At 40.4% G+C, this 15,814-nt stretch overlaps 1 protein-coding gene across 16 annotated transcripts in view; it reads left to right on the forward strand.

Annotated features, from left to right (window-relative positions):
- Nucleotides 1-15,814, forward strand: part of UNC13B (unc-13 homolog B) — a 231,502-nt gene that overhangs the window by 163,588 nt on the left and 52,100 nt on the right. For 2 of the 16 annotated variants that reach the window (XR_012038228.1, XR_012038230.1), the window contains exon 1: nt 7,848-8,366. The exons of 9 other annotated variants lie outside the window; for them this stretch is intronic. The gene's annotated coding sequence lies outside the window, so the exon portion shown is untranslated. Of the gene's footprint in view, nt 1-7,846; nt 8,367-15,814 lie in introns of those variants that run through there. 5 more of the 16 variants (XM_072841804.1, XM_072841806.1, XM_072841816.1 and 2 more) reach the window with 4 other exon arrangements.

Here is a 15,814-nt window from a genome sequence, read left to right on the forward strand (position 1 = left end):
TCTGCATGGAGCCTGCTTCTCCCTCTGCCTGTATCTCTGCTTCTCTCTGTGTGTGTCTTTCATGAATAAATAAATAAAATCTTAAAAAAAAAAGAATATATACTGTATGATTCCTTTTATATTAAGCTCAGAAACAGGTCAAAGTAATCTGTGGGATCAGATTGTAGGACAGTGATTACCTTTGTAGGGGAATGGGAGGGGGCGTTGGTAGTGACAAGATATGAGTACAAGGGAGCTTCTGGAATTCAGACAATGTTCTGTTCTTGACTGGGATTCTGTTTATGTTGATGTACTTTTGATTTGTGTACTTTTCTATATAATTCAATAAGAAATTTAAATAAAAGCTAAATAAAAATAGCATGGAAATACAGAATAGAGTCTATTTAACTTTCTCTCTCTAATGTCTGTCACCCAGCAAGCTCTTAACATATATCTGAGAGTAAATGAGCGAATGATTGAAGGTTTCTCCTTAAAGAAAGAAAGAGGAGGAAGGAAGGTTACTTTTTCTTTCTATTAGTAGTTAAATTAGAGTCCCAGCTCTTTAGCCTGGCATCCATTACTACTTACGACTTAGTCCAACTTATGTTTCTAACTTTTGCTAACCCAGAGGCCATATTGTATAGTTGGAAGATGTTGGGACTTGGAATGAGCCAGAGCCAGAGTTTGAAATATGGCTCCACTACTTATCTATATACCCTTAGGCTTGGACAAGTCACCTAGTCTCTTAGAAACTTAGTTTTCTCATCCCTGAATTGGATATCATTTGCCTCAGCAGATGAATATTGAGTAGATAAGACAATACATGTAGAGCAGGGCCTTGCATGTTGTTCGTATTCACTAAATATACATTTCCTTTATTTTCCAACAACATCTTCCTTTTTCTCCTTTTCGTATCTTTGCTCATCTTGTTTCCTCTGTCCTAATACCTTTTCTTCTGTGCAGTTTCCACATATCCAAATATTATTTATCCTTTAGAATTAAGCTCAGATATCACCTCTTTCAGAGAGTCTTCCTGATTCCTATCCAAATCAGAACCTTGAAAGCTAGAAATATTTTCCTCTCTCCAATTCTCCCACATTTTAACTATGTCTCTTATGATAAATATTAGTCATTCACTCTAACCTTTAAAGGGTTGCTAAAAGCTGCCCTCTCACTCTAGGCCCAAAGGATAGGCACTTTAATTAGGCTGTAATGCTGGAGGCAGGAGCTCTGCCAGTTGAAATAAACTGGGGGCATGAAAAGTCAGGTTAAGAAAACTGCTTTAGGCCTTTGATATTATATGTATATTCTCCTCTTGCACTGGGAGAAATTCAGATGTCTAGTCAAGGATGTGACCCAGGAACAAGGGATCAAGTTGCAAACTGCTCAACCTGTATTTTGAATTGATCTTCAGTGAAAGACATCTTTATGGCCCAGCCTGGCACATTAAGGTATGAGGCATACAGGAGTCTGAAGTCTTAGGAATCAAGTGGATATTCACCTGGAGTATCATCTTGGGGGCCTAGTACACATAGGTAGAAAACAGAGTTCAAAGATTTAGATTTATTCCTGGCCACTTACTTTCTTGTTACTTCTACTTTCTACTTGGATTTTTCATATCCATATCTATGTTTTAACTCCTTTGCTAGGAACTGTAATGAGTTTCTAGCTTCTGATACTTAATAAACAGCCCGCAAAGCTTTGCTTTAAACTTTGGGTGTTTTTTGTTTGTTTGTTTTTGTTTTTGCTTTAAACTTTGAAGTGATGTTACAAGGCAGTATAAGTAATTAGTTGTAAAGGAAATGATTAACACTTAGAGAATGGAGGGAGCAAACCCTGTGAGTTAGGTGGTCAGAAAAGTCAGAAGAATTCCCAGAGAGTACTAAGTAGCAATTATTAAGTATCAGAAAATGTCCAAGAAATGAAATAATGTGAGTTTAGAAAGATGGAAATCAAGGGATAACTTGTTTCCTGTATTTATCAACATATGTTATTAAGGAGATCCATGGTTCCTTATAAGCAACATTCTTTCTGTAAACAATGCAGTGAGATTTACCACCATTCCAAAATAGTCATATCCTGAAGTACAGTCATTGTGTATAAAATAAGACTTCTTGAAGCCAAAGGGAAAAGGTAATTGTAACAATTTTCCATAATTCCTTAGGCTTCTACTTCCCTTTACTAGTTGTCATCTTCAAGCATGCTAGGGAAATGTGTTTATTTGGTCCACACCTGAGGACATCGAAACATAAATAGACAAAGATGACAGGTTAGGAAGGGCATTCTAGATGTCCTTAGAGCATCCTGGAGCATTTCTTATGACAGGTGAGATAAAAACTTTTGACTGGTTTCTCCCTAAAACAGTCTTCCTTCTTGACTTTTGTGGTATCTTTCCCTCCAAGCCCTTTTCTTATATCTGACAGCTCCATCTTTGTTTCCTTTACAGCATTTTTCCTTATCTGCCTGCCCCTTAAAACTTGATGATTCCTAGGGCTCTGTTTTCCATCTCTTTCTCTGCCCTAGATAATCTCATCCATGGCTTTACCCAGAAGCTGATGAATCCCAAATTGTTATCTCACCTCAATCTTCTTTCATGAGTTCCATATGCATATATCTAGCTGCCTATGGATCTTGCTTCCAGAATTTTCATAAGCACCACATGCAGTACGTTCAAACTGTACTCATTGTCTTTTCTTTCTCCTCCACGTCATCTCCTGTATATCCTTTCAGTCAATGCCACTACTGGTCACCCAAGCACAAAACCTAATACTGCTCTCCCTTAGGATATATAGTATGGATATAATAATGCCGATGCCCAAACATTTCCCCTCTTAGGTTATGACCTCCCTAAGGGCAAGGATCATATCTTTTCATCATGCCTGGTACAACATCTAGGTACTTAATAAGTATTCATTTACTACTTAAACTTTTTTTTTTTTTCAGGATTGTATTAGTAGTCCTTAAATGTACTGTATTCGTTTGCTGGGGCTGCCATAACAAAGTGCCACAGGCTGGGTGGCTTAAACAACGGAAGTATATTGTCTTATAGTTCTAGATGCTGAAAGTCCAAGATCAAGGTGTCAGCAGGGTTAATTCCTTCTAAGGGCTATATAAAAGCTTGGTATTCCTCTAACAATTTGTTAAAAATGAATTGGGAGTAGAGAAGTGGTTTTGCAGGAGGGTAGACTAGGGAGGATGAATATTTTACAGTAACTCAAGTGAGAAATAAGCCTAGATTAAGGGTTGTAGAGAAGGGGACAGAGTTTATAGATAAGAAGGTACAATAGATTAGACTTGGTGACATGTGATATGGGCGCAAAAGATTTTGCAGGCGATTCTGTCACTGGATGGAGAACTAGAATATAGAAGTTTTAAGGGTCTTGTGTCTAAGCAGAGAAGTCATATCCCTGTGTGATTGGTATGGGTTGAGCTGGCAGTGTAGGACTCCAGTGCTGCTGCCACCAACAGGCTTTCCCTTGGCATTCTTTGCTTTGCAAGCTAAGTCTAGCTCTCTCTCCACTCAAATAGTTAAGTACTTCCCTTTCTCCCCACCCTACTTCCCTGCTATTTGTCAGAGATCCTTAAGAGATTTGTCTCAAGTCCTCTCTTTCCCTTTGAACATTAGCTACCTTTTTGTAATTCAGTGCTTCATGCCAGATATTTTTGAACACCAAGAGAAGTCTCCAGATTTGGGTTTACCCTCAGGTATATCTCAGCTACAAAGAACCAAAGGAGGTATTCGATCAATATTAAGCCAGTTAGAATATAGTCTCTTTATAATACAAAGGGTTAATTTCCCCATGAAATTTCAGATTTTGATGGGCATTATGGATGGCACAGGATGAGATGAGCACTGAGTGTTATACTAGTTATTGGCAAATTGAATTTAAATAAAATTTTTCTCAAAAAAATTTCAAATTTTGGATTCTTATTAGAGAATCCTCCACAAATGGCCCAATGAGAATTGGCTTCCTTGGGGTATAGAGATTGAGTTAGGGCCAGTGTACTTTGTGGATTGGACTGGGATGTATATAAGTAGATCTAGTTCAGGACCAGCCTTCGTTCTAAATCTGAGAGCTGTGACTTTCGAACAGGTTTATGTGAGAGAGCGGTAGAGACATAGACTACTTCAATTATAAGTTTTTAATTGTTTGGTCCTGGAATGGAAATGGGGTTACAGCCTTTGGAGGTACAGGCTAAAAACCTGTTTAGCTTGGCAGTCCTGAGTTTATCCTTCTTTAAGTTTTTGCTAAGCAGGGCTGGTGCTTGACCTGACTATAGGACTGAAATTTGTCAGCAATTTGTGACTCCGTAGGCCTGCCTTGCAGCTTGTCAGGTCTGATTTAGTCTGTGTAGCAACTATGCCTCCGCACATCAGAAGTCAGCACATCTCTGCCAGGCTCATCACTTCCCTAGAGTGGCATGTTCCTGAGGGAAGAAGGAGAATCACCTCCCGTCACTCATCATTCTCTTCTGTATGCAATTTCTGAGTAGTTTATAGAGGGCATAATTCTAAGGGGAAAAAAAGACTTTTCTCAGTCACCAGAACAAACCATTTTCCTCATGAAACAGATTCTACTTGTGTGACTCATGTCAGCCTCTCATGTTGCTTCTGGCTTTTTACTTAGAGAAGAAAAAGAGTCAAAAACTTACTCTGCTGTAGGTCAGACTTTGGCTCCACCTATCCTTTGCATCCTTGTTGGTGATTGTCAACATTGGGAGATGAGGTAGGAACCTAGCAGTGACATCTGAAAAGGCAGACCAAGTTTAGAGCAGGCTTATTCTTTGCTTTTGGCCCAGTTGTATATGGCTTGAGGGAGACTTAGACTAGTTTATATTAAAGGGGAGAATTGTAGTTGATGAGCCCCTCCTCCAGTATCCCTATGACTCCACTCAGATACTTTAACTAAGGATAAATTTCATATGCCAGGTGGTCTTCTGACTAACCCACCCATTTGGTTCCCCTTTAGAGCTCCTGCAGCTCTGAACCTTCCCACAACTCTGCGTGAGTGTCAATGTCTCATGTTGAATTTCCATCTTGACTCATCTATCTCTAGGCGAAGATCCCTGCAAAGATTTAAATTGGGAACCAGACCTTGAGAATGTCTGTTCAGAGCATTTCACAGCTTCTGGATAAATGCCTTTTCCTTCTTAACCCAATCTGTTTTTCCAATTCTGCCCAGCAGCTCTTGAAAACCCCTGCTTTGAGGAAGCTTCCCAACTGAGGTGGGTGCTTGTGCTATTTCTTAACTCTAAAAAGCACCCCCATCCTTTTAGCCTGCCTAGGATTCCCAAAAGCCGGATTCACTGTGACAAGGGGCCTGCATTGTTCCTCACATGGCTCAGGAAGCAAATTTTACATTTATCCCAAAAGGCTAGTCCACAGAAGAGGTTTAACTGTCCTTTGGTCATGTGACACCTGACAGTCTATGGGCCTTGATGCATGGTAGAAGGAGCCTTCTTTTTTTTTTTTTTTTTTGGAGCCTGCTTTTTTACTAGAGCTTGTAGTGACAGCTGTTTATCACTTTCCCACTTACTCTCCATGCTTTTGCTGAAGCATAGGAAAGCAGAAAGGTAACAACGGTAATTTATGATCAAAGCCACATGAACTCTCCTGTGAAGTTTGAAGACCATAACTAGAGATTGCAGATATGTTGTGCCTTGTGTCATAAACCCATCTTCTCCTGTCTGAGCCTTTCTTTTTCTGGAAAACCCTAGTTGAATAGAAGATGGGCTGCATGCATTTGAGTAGGCAAATGACCAAAACAGGGTCACTTTAACCTCAGGTATAACATCTAGAAGCCTCAGCCAGATCCTGGAGCCACTGGTGGATAAGGTAAGAAGAAGTATATTCTTTAGGCAGTGTCCTAGCTCTGAGGATCATTCCTACCTCTTCAGAATTTGAGCTTCTCAGAATAGGAAGCCTAGATCCAAACCTGATAATGACAGCCACTTCTCTGGTCTCTTTATGAGTGGGAGGGAATTCTGACTTAATCAGTCTTCCCTATATTTCTTGTTTTAAACCCTTTACCTCTTTTCTTCTGGCTGAAATATGGGAAGCTCCTCAGTAAATTGGCTGTGACTTCCACTGAAATTTGACACTTTTCAAGTGATTTTTTTTTTCTATATTTAGATGTGGGTATAGTTGCACTGTCAGTCCTTATCTCTTCTGTCATCCAGCCAGCTCCCGACTGGGTTAGGAGGTATTTGCTCTGCTGTTAGTGTTGGCTGCATAATGAGGTGGATGGCTAAAAAATGGGTTGTTTAGCTCTCTTGGAATCTAAATTTTCTTCCTGGGTTGAGGGGGAAGCAATGTTATTGGAAAAAGGCAGTAGGGAGGCAAATGTTGGCTCTGGAATCAACACTTTCTCCTCAGGATCTTGGATAAGCCAAGGAAATCATTCTTCATTTAAAGGCTTATTTTATCTACCATATAGGGCTGCCTGTTCTGCAGTGACAATTTCTAGGGTGGCCTGCATGGACTGAGTGCCTGATTCCTGGCTAACAAGGCCATGTTTTATTGTGGATTGTCATGAAGAATGTTGCAGGGCAGCAGAGGTAGGAAGTTTTGAGAGCCTGGCATGGATATGCTGGGTGAATCAAACTTGTCCACCTTTCGTTGACCTAAAGAAGAGAAGGACCTTCTCTCATTAGATCAGGCTCAGAGGAGGTAGAATCGAAATTCTTCTATTCTAGAAGAAGAAATAGAAATGGCTTAACTGGATTACTAGTTAATTGGAGCCCTATATTGAGAAGAATTCTGTGGTTCTTTGGACTCAGTGTTTTTCCTGTTCTGTGGGTGTTTTTACCTTTCCTGAGTGGAAAGGTATATTATATATTTGATGTATCTGGCATTTTATGCTCCATGGCTTCAAGGGTTCCTGACTTCTGTTTGGCATTATGTTGCAGTCAGCAACTTGAGTGCTCTTTGAAGATAAGGACAGTCAATTTCCTGATGAGTCCTAAGTAGAATTGTTGAGTTATTAGGAATTAGGGCCGTGTGAGAGCCACCTGACTAGCAAGTCTCCACGGAGATGGGACTGCCATTGGCAAAGAGGGACTGCAAAATTTGAGATCACGAAACCAGGGCCTTGAATCTTAAATAGCTTTTGTCAATGTGATTTTACTTTAGTCTGTTTAGTTCCTAATTCTGGATCCCAAAATTATCTGTGGCCCAGACTTCTGCAGTGGGGTCTACCTCAGCCCATCCAGCTTCCCCTACTTCTCTTTATTCATTGCCTTGGCATAGCCTAAGGGAGTTCTTGTTTTCCAGTTTTGTTTTGTTTTTTTTTTTTTTTTGTTTTTGTTTTTTTTTATTTGCTGTGGATATTCAGGAAGAACTGGACTAGGTATCTACTCTGAGAACATAGTGCTATTTGATATTAACTGAACTTAAGTACTTCACCTGTTTTCCAGCTTTGCCAAATGCAGAAAGCATATCGTATATATGGAAAAACAAAAACAAAAACAAACCCGAACAACTAACTAAGCAAAAAAACCTAGAGTTTGTTTCAGTAGAAGACAAGACTTCCTTTGTACTGTGCTCTGGCAATTTCTTGCTGTGTTCTGTCTTCTCTGTGAGACTGGGAGGTCCTCAAAGTATAGTCTTTGGTCTTATGTCTCTTTATATCCTATAGCCTAGACATGAGAGAGGTAGATAGGGAGAGAAGAAGGTGGGAGGGAGAAGAACGAGAGGAAGAAATGGGGGAGGGGAGAGAGTAAGATCTATATTTAGCAAGAGGGAGAGACACTCACCAAGGGTGTGTGAGTGAGCTTGCTGGCGAGGTTTGTATGTGCGTGAGTGTTCTGGGAAAGGGGGTGTGTGCGCCAGGAACGTGTGAGGAGGGCTGGTGCCCTATGGGAGGTTGCAGGCAGGAAGCAGCTGGAGAGGAGGAGGAGCAGCAGCAGGAGCAGTAGCTGCCCTGCTTTCTGTCTCAGTCTCAAATCCTGGAATCGATTGGGTTAGAATTCCACATCCCATTGAAGTTTGGCTGCTATTGCCTTCAGCAGGCTGGTCATCAGAGTCCCCCTCAGCAGACATGTGGACCAGATTGGATTCCTAGATTTGTAGCCAGCGAGACTCCTGCCCAGCCTTTCACTGAAGGGATTTCTCTGCTGGTTATTGTTCCTATCATCAACTTTGCACCGTGGAGCCAGCCAGCTGGTGCAATTGAGAATAATAGCTCCTTGGCTCTGTTTGTCCGTTGGGCAAGCAGCCATGCTGTGGCTTAGAAAGTTCATCCTATGGCTTCTCTGTCAAACCAAGGAGTGCTCCTGAACGGCTTAAAGACAGCACTTGCGTTCTAAAACTTGAGAATTTGTGGTTTTAACGTTTTTTTTTTTTTCCTTTTCATTTCCTTAACTCTTATTTTGGTTGCAGCAGCAAGGTAAGTGGTATCGAGTGTATGACTGACTCTGAACGACAAGCAGAGACAAAAGCAGAGCATTTCTGGGTGGAATACAGAGTAGCTACATTAATTACATAACTGTTTGAGCCAACTTGCTGGTGGGGGTCATTAGAATGAGTGAAAAATAGCATACTCAGCACTAAGGGTAGAATCTTCACGTGCATGTGTTTATATGCTGATAATCTGACTATCCGTGCTTCCTTGGTACTCTCCCGAATGTATATAAATAACTTAGCCACTGCTCTGATGTGTACATACTTATATACGAATAATCTGTTTCTCCCTCTTGATGTGTCCATAATGTTTATAAACTGACTATTCCTTTCTTGTGTGTACATACAAAATAGAAACTCATTCATTTGTTTTAAATGAATATACACAAGTCATATCTCCCTCCATGTGCATACATGTATAGATATAATCTCTTTATCTCATACATGTATATTATATATACTTTGCTCTTTGGTATGTCTATATATATTAAGAAACCTTTCTATTTTTCCAGTGTGTGAGTGTGTATTCAGTCCTTCTGTCTGATGTGTTAATTCTTCCCTCTCATGTGTGCATATGCCATATAGGCAGAAAGGTCATCTTGAGTTTTCCCAGTCTTGGGTGTATACACACATGCATAATAAGCTTTCCATTTTGCAATGCATGTATGATAAAAAAATAGCATTAACTATAGATTGAAGCCCCCCTTTTAAATCCTAGCTTTACTCAGTGACCTTGGTCAAGTCATTTAACCTCTCTGAGCTTCATTTTTCTCATTTGTGAAATAAGAATAATCTTTCTTCCTGCCTCATAGGGTTATGATGATAAAATATATCATGATAAAGTTAGGAATCATGTAAATTGTAAAATCTTGAACAAATATAATTTTACTATTGCTACATGTCCCTCTAGTGAGAGTTGTGTAGGATAGTTTTTGACTCGGCTGCATTGAGATTATGCTCTTGTCTGTGAGAGGTCTCTAAGTCTTCCCTGCAAAGGGGTAGCTTCTATTGAAGTAATTATGTTTAACCTATAGATTTGTCCAGAGTATTGGAAAGAAGCTACCTATTGCTACAGAGTATCTAGAAAGGCTTAAGATTCAGAGAGAAGAGGTCTCATCTTCTGCAGTTTGGGGCCTTAATATTTTGTTCTTTGTAGTCCTGAGGATTGATTGACCTGTCACAAAATGGAAATATGCTACCTCCAGCTAAGATCAAAGTGAGCAGGTGAAAAGATGAGTATAAGAACAGAGAATTCTGCTGCCCCTGAGATGGCAACCTACAGTGAGCATCTGCTGCCAGGTTTTGAAGGCTTTCTAGAATATCCCATATCTTAGCCTTCCAGACCTGTGTGTCCAATATGGTAGCCACCGGCCGCGTGTGGTAGTTGAGTATTTGGCAGGCAGGCTGATTTCAATTGAGATGTGCTGTAAATGTAAGATATATATTAGAATTCAAAGACTCAGTATGAAAAAAGGATGCAAATATATGATGAAAAAATTTTTATATTAATTGCATGTTGAAATGATAATATTTTGGATAATGAATTACATAACATACTAAAATTTTACTTTTTAAAAAACTTTTTATGTTGCTACTGGAAATATTTAAATTACACATGTGACCATATTATGTTTCTAATAGACTGTGCTACTCTAGACCCATCATCAGCACAAGGATTGGGTAGCTCTTCCAGCTAGAAGGGCACACGGAAGCCCCATGATAGCAACTCTGGGAATGACAGGAACCATGGCACAGACACTGTTACTACCTTCTTTATTTGTCCTGAATGAGTCGTCAGGAAAATTTAAGTATGTTTGGGGGAGAAGTTTCCAACTTAGTTTTTATAATAAAAAGGGTTTGTATGCCATTAATCTAGAAATAAACCTGGAACTTGAAGGCAGCATATTGTTATGGGAGTAAAAATGGACTAGAAATTAGGAGACTTGGATTCTAATGCAGACCTGCCATCACTCATTTATTATTCCCATGGTGCTGAGTTCTCACTGTGTGCCAGGTCATATTCTTAGCATAGTAGTGCCCTGTACTAGGCCTTGGGAATTCAAAAACAAAGCACAGATCCCAGTGTAATGGAATTCATATCCACTGTGGGTCCTCAAGGAAGAACTTCCCACTTAGGGGTCTGCCAAAGTAAAACAGATTAGCAACAACAAGGCTATTTTAGGTCTAGGGCTTAACCTTGGGTAATAGGGCTTCTGAGAACCTAGAATAGCTGTCCTGCATATAATTCTTACACATTTAAAATTTAGAAAAACACTGTGATATGTAAACAAAACTACTTTCTAATCACTTCTGGATCACAATGTAGTATGAGATTTGAGGTCTATAGTCTATAAAAGACCCTTTCAACTCTGAACTTTTCTGATTCTTTTTATTCAATGGCAAGATTTTATTTGTTTGTTTAAGTACCATATATTCCAGGTACTGTTCTAGGTGTGGGGGATAGAGTAATGAACAAAACAGAGTAGTCTTTGCTTACATTCCAGAATAGAGAGGTGGTTAGAGAGATAGGGCATATATTTGTTTGCTTGTTTATTATCTATCAGATAGGTGGTATAAGTTTTCTGAAGAAAATATAGCAGAGTAAGGAGGTAGAGAATGTGGGGTTTTTTGTATGTGTGTGGGAGCTAGTATTCAAAGGCTAGCTAGATTCCTAGTCACATGCTAGTCTACTCACAAGAACCATGAAGTAGTAAGGAAAAAAAGAGTATGATGAATGCTTAAGAAAAAAATATTGTGATGTTTGTTAAAGATGGTAAGGCAGACTTTATTCAAAGTGATTATTACATTGGGGTATTGTAATGGGGAGACAGATTGAGCCCAACTCTGAATATAAGGAAAAGTGAGAATTTATAGCCAAGGAGCAGGTTGAAGGTAGTAGATGGAAAATTACTAAGAGGAAACATCACGGGTAAGGCAAAGTTTGGACTAACTGGACATGAGTTTTGCTGGAGGCAGGCCAAGGTGGTAGGTAAGGAATTTGGTCAGATGTCAGAGGTGAAGAATTTTCATTAAACTGACCTGGCAGGATTATTGGTAAAAGTGGACTAAACAGAGCTCAAGGTCAGGGCCTAGTTAGAAAGAGAACTTAGTGCAACCAGACTCAGGTTTGGTCAGAGGAGAGATTCTTTGTCATGAATATCTGATTCTGGGTACATATGTTTTTGTTTTATGGTTGGTTATATTTCTTGGTATAGTAAACCTTGGTACTGCTGAAAGGGAGCCCTGGACAGGGCAAGAATACCCAGCTCTCATTCTTCATTTTGAGGTCTTAACCCTCTGAAAGCTGCATCCTCCCACATGGTAGTGTATGTTACCAGAGGTTCTGTCTCCCCTCTTGAATATAATGCTTGAGGTTTTCTTCCCCTTTACCATCCCAGCTTCTGGCCTATAAATGGGGTTCCTTCTAATGCTGATGAGGAGGGATGGCAAGTCCTAGGAACTGTAAGTACTAGGGCCTTGCTATGCATTTGATCTAGGGCATTCCTTATTCCCTTTGGCTAATCTTAATCTCACTTTTCATACCATGTGACTCTGATCACTTTCTCTGACAAGAATCTTTGTAAGCATTGATTCTTTCCCAAAGATTAACATCCTAAAAGTACCCTTACCTGTTGTAGTCCTAGAAATCCATTCCTCTCACCATATTGGCTATACAGCATAATTGGTAAATGGCCCAGGAATGTTCTGACCTTTGTAGAAGGGGTGTGCTCAGAGTTTTTGGCTTTCACCTTCTGGGTTTGTTTCACACAAAATGATAGGCCACTTGATATATGTGCAGAGAGTCCTGGCCTATTCCCAGAGGTCCTCAGTTGTTTCCTCCTGGCCAAGATTTGGGCCGGAAGCAATTTTACAAGGAATACTTATATTCCTAATCACATTTATTTGATAAGTCAGAGAAAGAAACAAAGGAATCAGCCATTTCAGAAAGCAGAAGGATTTTTTTCCTCTTGACTTTTTTTTGGTAGTCTGATGCTGATGTGATTTAAGGGTTTACTCCTTGCCATAGTTCTCAGCTTTCTGTCCTTGAAACTTACTCCTTTAGATTGATAAATTTTGTTTTGATGTGCTCTCTTTTCAAACATAGATATTCCTTGAATAGGATGCCTTATTTTTCCCAGCGTTAGGCACTCCTTAGGAAAAGATACCAGAAAGGTGTGGTCTTTTTTTGAGGGTGTATGTATGAGATTTGATGAGTTGGCTAGAGTAGATAGGCTATTAGAACAGGGCAGAATGAGAGCACTGGACCCCTTGAAGGAATCCAGAGTGTCAGCTTTGAGCTGGGTGGACCCCAGTGCCTCACTATCCCATTCCAGCTCAAATATTACTTCTTCTTTATGGCTTTCCCTGTCCTGGTTTTCTGCTGGGCCTCTCACAGTCTTCTCATTCCAATCTGTTACTGAAATTAAATGCTTATTATTTATGATTTGTTACAAATTTTTTAATAACATGTTTCACTTAATTTTGTGATTGTCTATATGCCATTTCCCCTTTCCAGACCTCCTAAATAAGAAAGCAAGGACAGTGTCTTATACACCTGGCACATAGCTTAGTGCCTGATAGTGCCTTGAACTGATTTAGAGATCAAATTGTCCTCACTCTTTAGCCCTTGTTAATTTCATTTTTTGTAGACAGTAGTAGCAAAGAGCAGTTGGGAAAAGAGATGGACTTGACTTAGACGTCCTGGCCTTGAAGCTTGTCCTTTCAGCCTATTCTGGCTTCTGGTATCCTTTAGAGTTCTGAGCCAATTGACTGGTTGAATTTTTCTTTTTCTTTTTTTTTTATATAAATGTATTTTTTATTGGTGTTCAATTTGCCAATATATTGAATAAGACCCAGTGCTCATCCCATCAAGTGCCCCCCTCAGTGCCTGTCACCCAGTCACCCCCACCCCCGCCCACTTCCCTTTCCACTACCCCTAGTTAATTTCCCAGAGTTAGGAGTCTTTTGTGTTCTGTCTCCCTTTCTGATATTTCCCACTCATTTTTCTCCTTTCCCCTTTATTCCCTTTCACTATTTTTTATATTCCCCAAATGAATGAGACCATGTAATGTTTGTCCTTCTCTAATTGACTTATTTCACTCAGCATAATACCCTCCAGTTCCATCCATGTCGAAGCAAATGGTGGGTATTTGTCGTTTCTAATGGCTGAGTAATATTCTATTGTATACATAAACCACATCTTCTTTATCCATTCATCTTTCAATGGACACCGAGGCTCCTTCCACAGTTGGGCTATTGTGGACATTGCTGCTAGAAACATCGGGGTGCAGGTGTCCCGGCATTTCCTGCATCTGTATCTTTGGGGTAAATCCCCAGCAGTGCGATTGCTGGGTCGTAGGGCAGATGTATTTTTAACTCTTTGAGGAACCTCCACACAGTTTTCCAGAGTGGCTGCACCAGTTCATATTCCCACCAACAGTGCAAGAGGGTTCCCCTTTCTCCACATCGTCTCTAACATTTGTGGTTTCCCGCCTTGTTAATTTTCCCCATTCTCACTGGTGTGAGGTGGTATCTCATTGTAGTTTTGATTTGTATTTCCCTGATGGCCTGACTGGTTGAATTTCTGATCATTACATTAAACTCTATCCCCTGCTTCAAAACCTAAATATCTAGATGACTGAATAGGTTTGGTGCACTTAGGGAACCCATATCCCCAGGATTTGATTCTTAAGTTCACCTACAGGCAGTGGTTAGCAATTCATAAGAAGGTTTGGGGGGAGTTTGTTTGTTTGTTTGTTTAATATGGAAGCAAGCATCTTTCTTTGGGGCTGGGAGAAGTTGCTATGGCAGCTCTAGCTGAAAATTTTTTATTTGTTAGTAACATAGAAAACCAGGCAGCTTTGCCTTCAGTCCTTCAGGAGATTGTAGGAAAGGGCTCTAAACACAGTGACTGTGCCATTTGCCCTCTGTATGCCTGGCCAGCCAATGTTGAAGGCACTGCACTCAGAGGGGAATACTTGACAGGACTATCTAGGAAATTAAGCCAAGCCTATCTGGAATATTGGTCTGAAAAGCAGAGATAGGCCTGAAGTTAACCTGGCCTGCACTAAAGCAACAGCAGGAGAATCAGCTTCATTTTTGCTCCTAAAAAGTGCCTTTTCTGGACCAAAATGGAGCTGGTCTTGGAGGACCTGGCAATGAGTTCTGGGCCTCACCAGCATTGGAAAGGAAATGTTGCCTCCTAAATAGCTATTTGCTCCTTCCTTGTGCTTTCAGACTGCCTGAGGGAGCATGGTAAGCCTCTTGTCACCTGAATGAAATGTTGGGAACTGAATGTTTGCTACTCTCTTTTTTTAATCTGAAGAAAAAACTTCTAGAAGAAAACAAGATTAACAAAGAATGACACACTTCAGTTTTATGGTTCCAGGCAATGTTACAGACCATTTAAAGAGACTGGGAAAGATGGGTTTTGGGCTAAAGTTGTGGTTTACTCAAATCATACTCTTTTCATAGGTGGTTGGAGGCTTGGCAACATTCCTGTGACTATCTTCCCCACCCTATAGATGAGGAAACAAGGGAACAGAGAAGTCAAGTGTTTAATCCAAGGTCACTGGTGAAGCAAGACCCAAACTTAAGTGTTTTGATAACCAGTCTAGTAGCACTTGCTCATGGCTTCATGTGGTCATACACAGACCTTCCATCTTGGTTTAGTAAGCAGTCTTTTCCTTGGAGACAAACTTGAAAGGCCAATTACCAGTTCCAGCCCTTATCAGGCCAGGGACCTTGTTCAAAGCTAATACCAGGTGTCAAGGCCAAATCAGGGGAACCTAGACTTTGCACAGTTGAGGGAGCTGGGAAGAGAGAGGTAGCTTTGGAAATGCAAGTGTGCACTTGTGGAAGAAGAGAAGAAATAATTGGAGGAGTCAGTCCTAGAATTGGGGGTTTTGCTCTCTAGGCAGCTAGGTGCTAAGCCCAAGACCCAGCAGTTCTGATTGTGGACACAGCATCTTCTTTCTCTCTCCAATTATACTGAGTTGGCTGGATTTAGGGGTATGGCTGATCCTGCCCCCTTGAGATATAGGAGTAAAGCAACAGTGCTTAAGCAATAATTGGGCCTCGGCAGTGCCCAATAAGTAGCATTCTTAGGTGTGGAATTCCTAGATGAAGTAGTTTTTAGATGAACTGCAAAGAGAAAAGGAAGACATGAAATGGGAATTAATTTAGTTTCTGTCTGTTGGTTCTTGGCCTGGTTGTTTCCAGTAAAAAGGAGTCAGCTTAATCTTTATCCTAAGACTTGTGACTCATGCTTCTGATTCTTCCTAGTCTGGGAAAGCTTTTAACTTTTAAGCCCATAAACTGTAGATGGTGGCCCTTCCTGAAAATGAATTGCTGGGGGAGCTGTCAGCTTGTGCTCTTCACAGACAGTTTTCTCCTTTTAGGGTTAACTTGAGTATTGTGAAAAGAGAAGGAAGT

This window comes from Canis lupus, chromosome 10 (assembly GCF_048164855.1).
Source record: "Canis lupus baileyi chromosome 10, mCanLup2.hap1, whole genome shotgun sequence".
NCBI classification, from domain to species: Eukaryota; Metazoa; Chordata; class Mammalia; order Carnivora; family Canidae; genus Canis; species Canis lupus.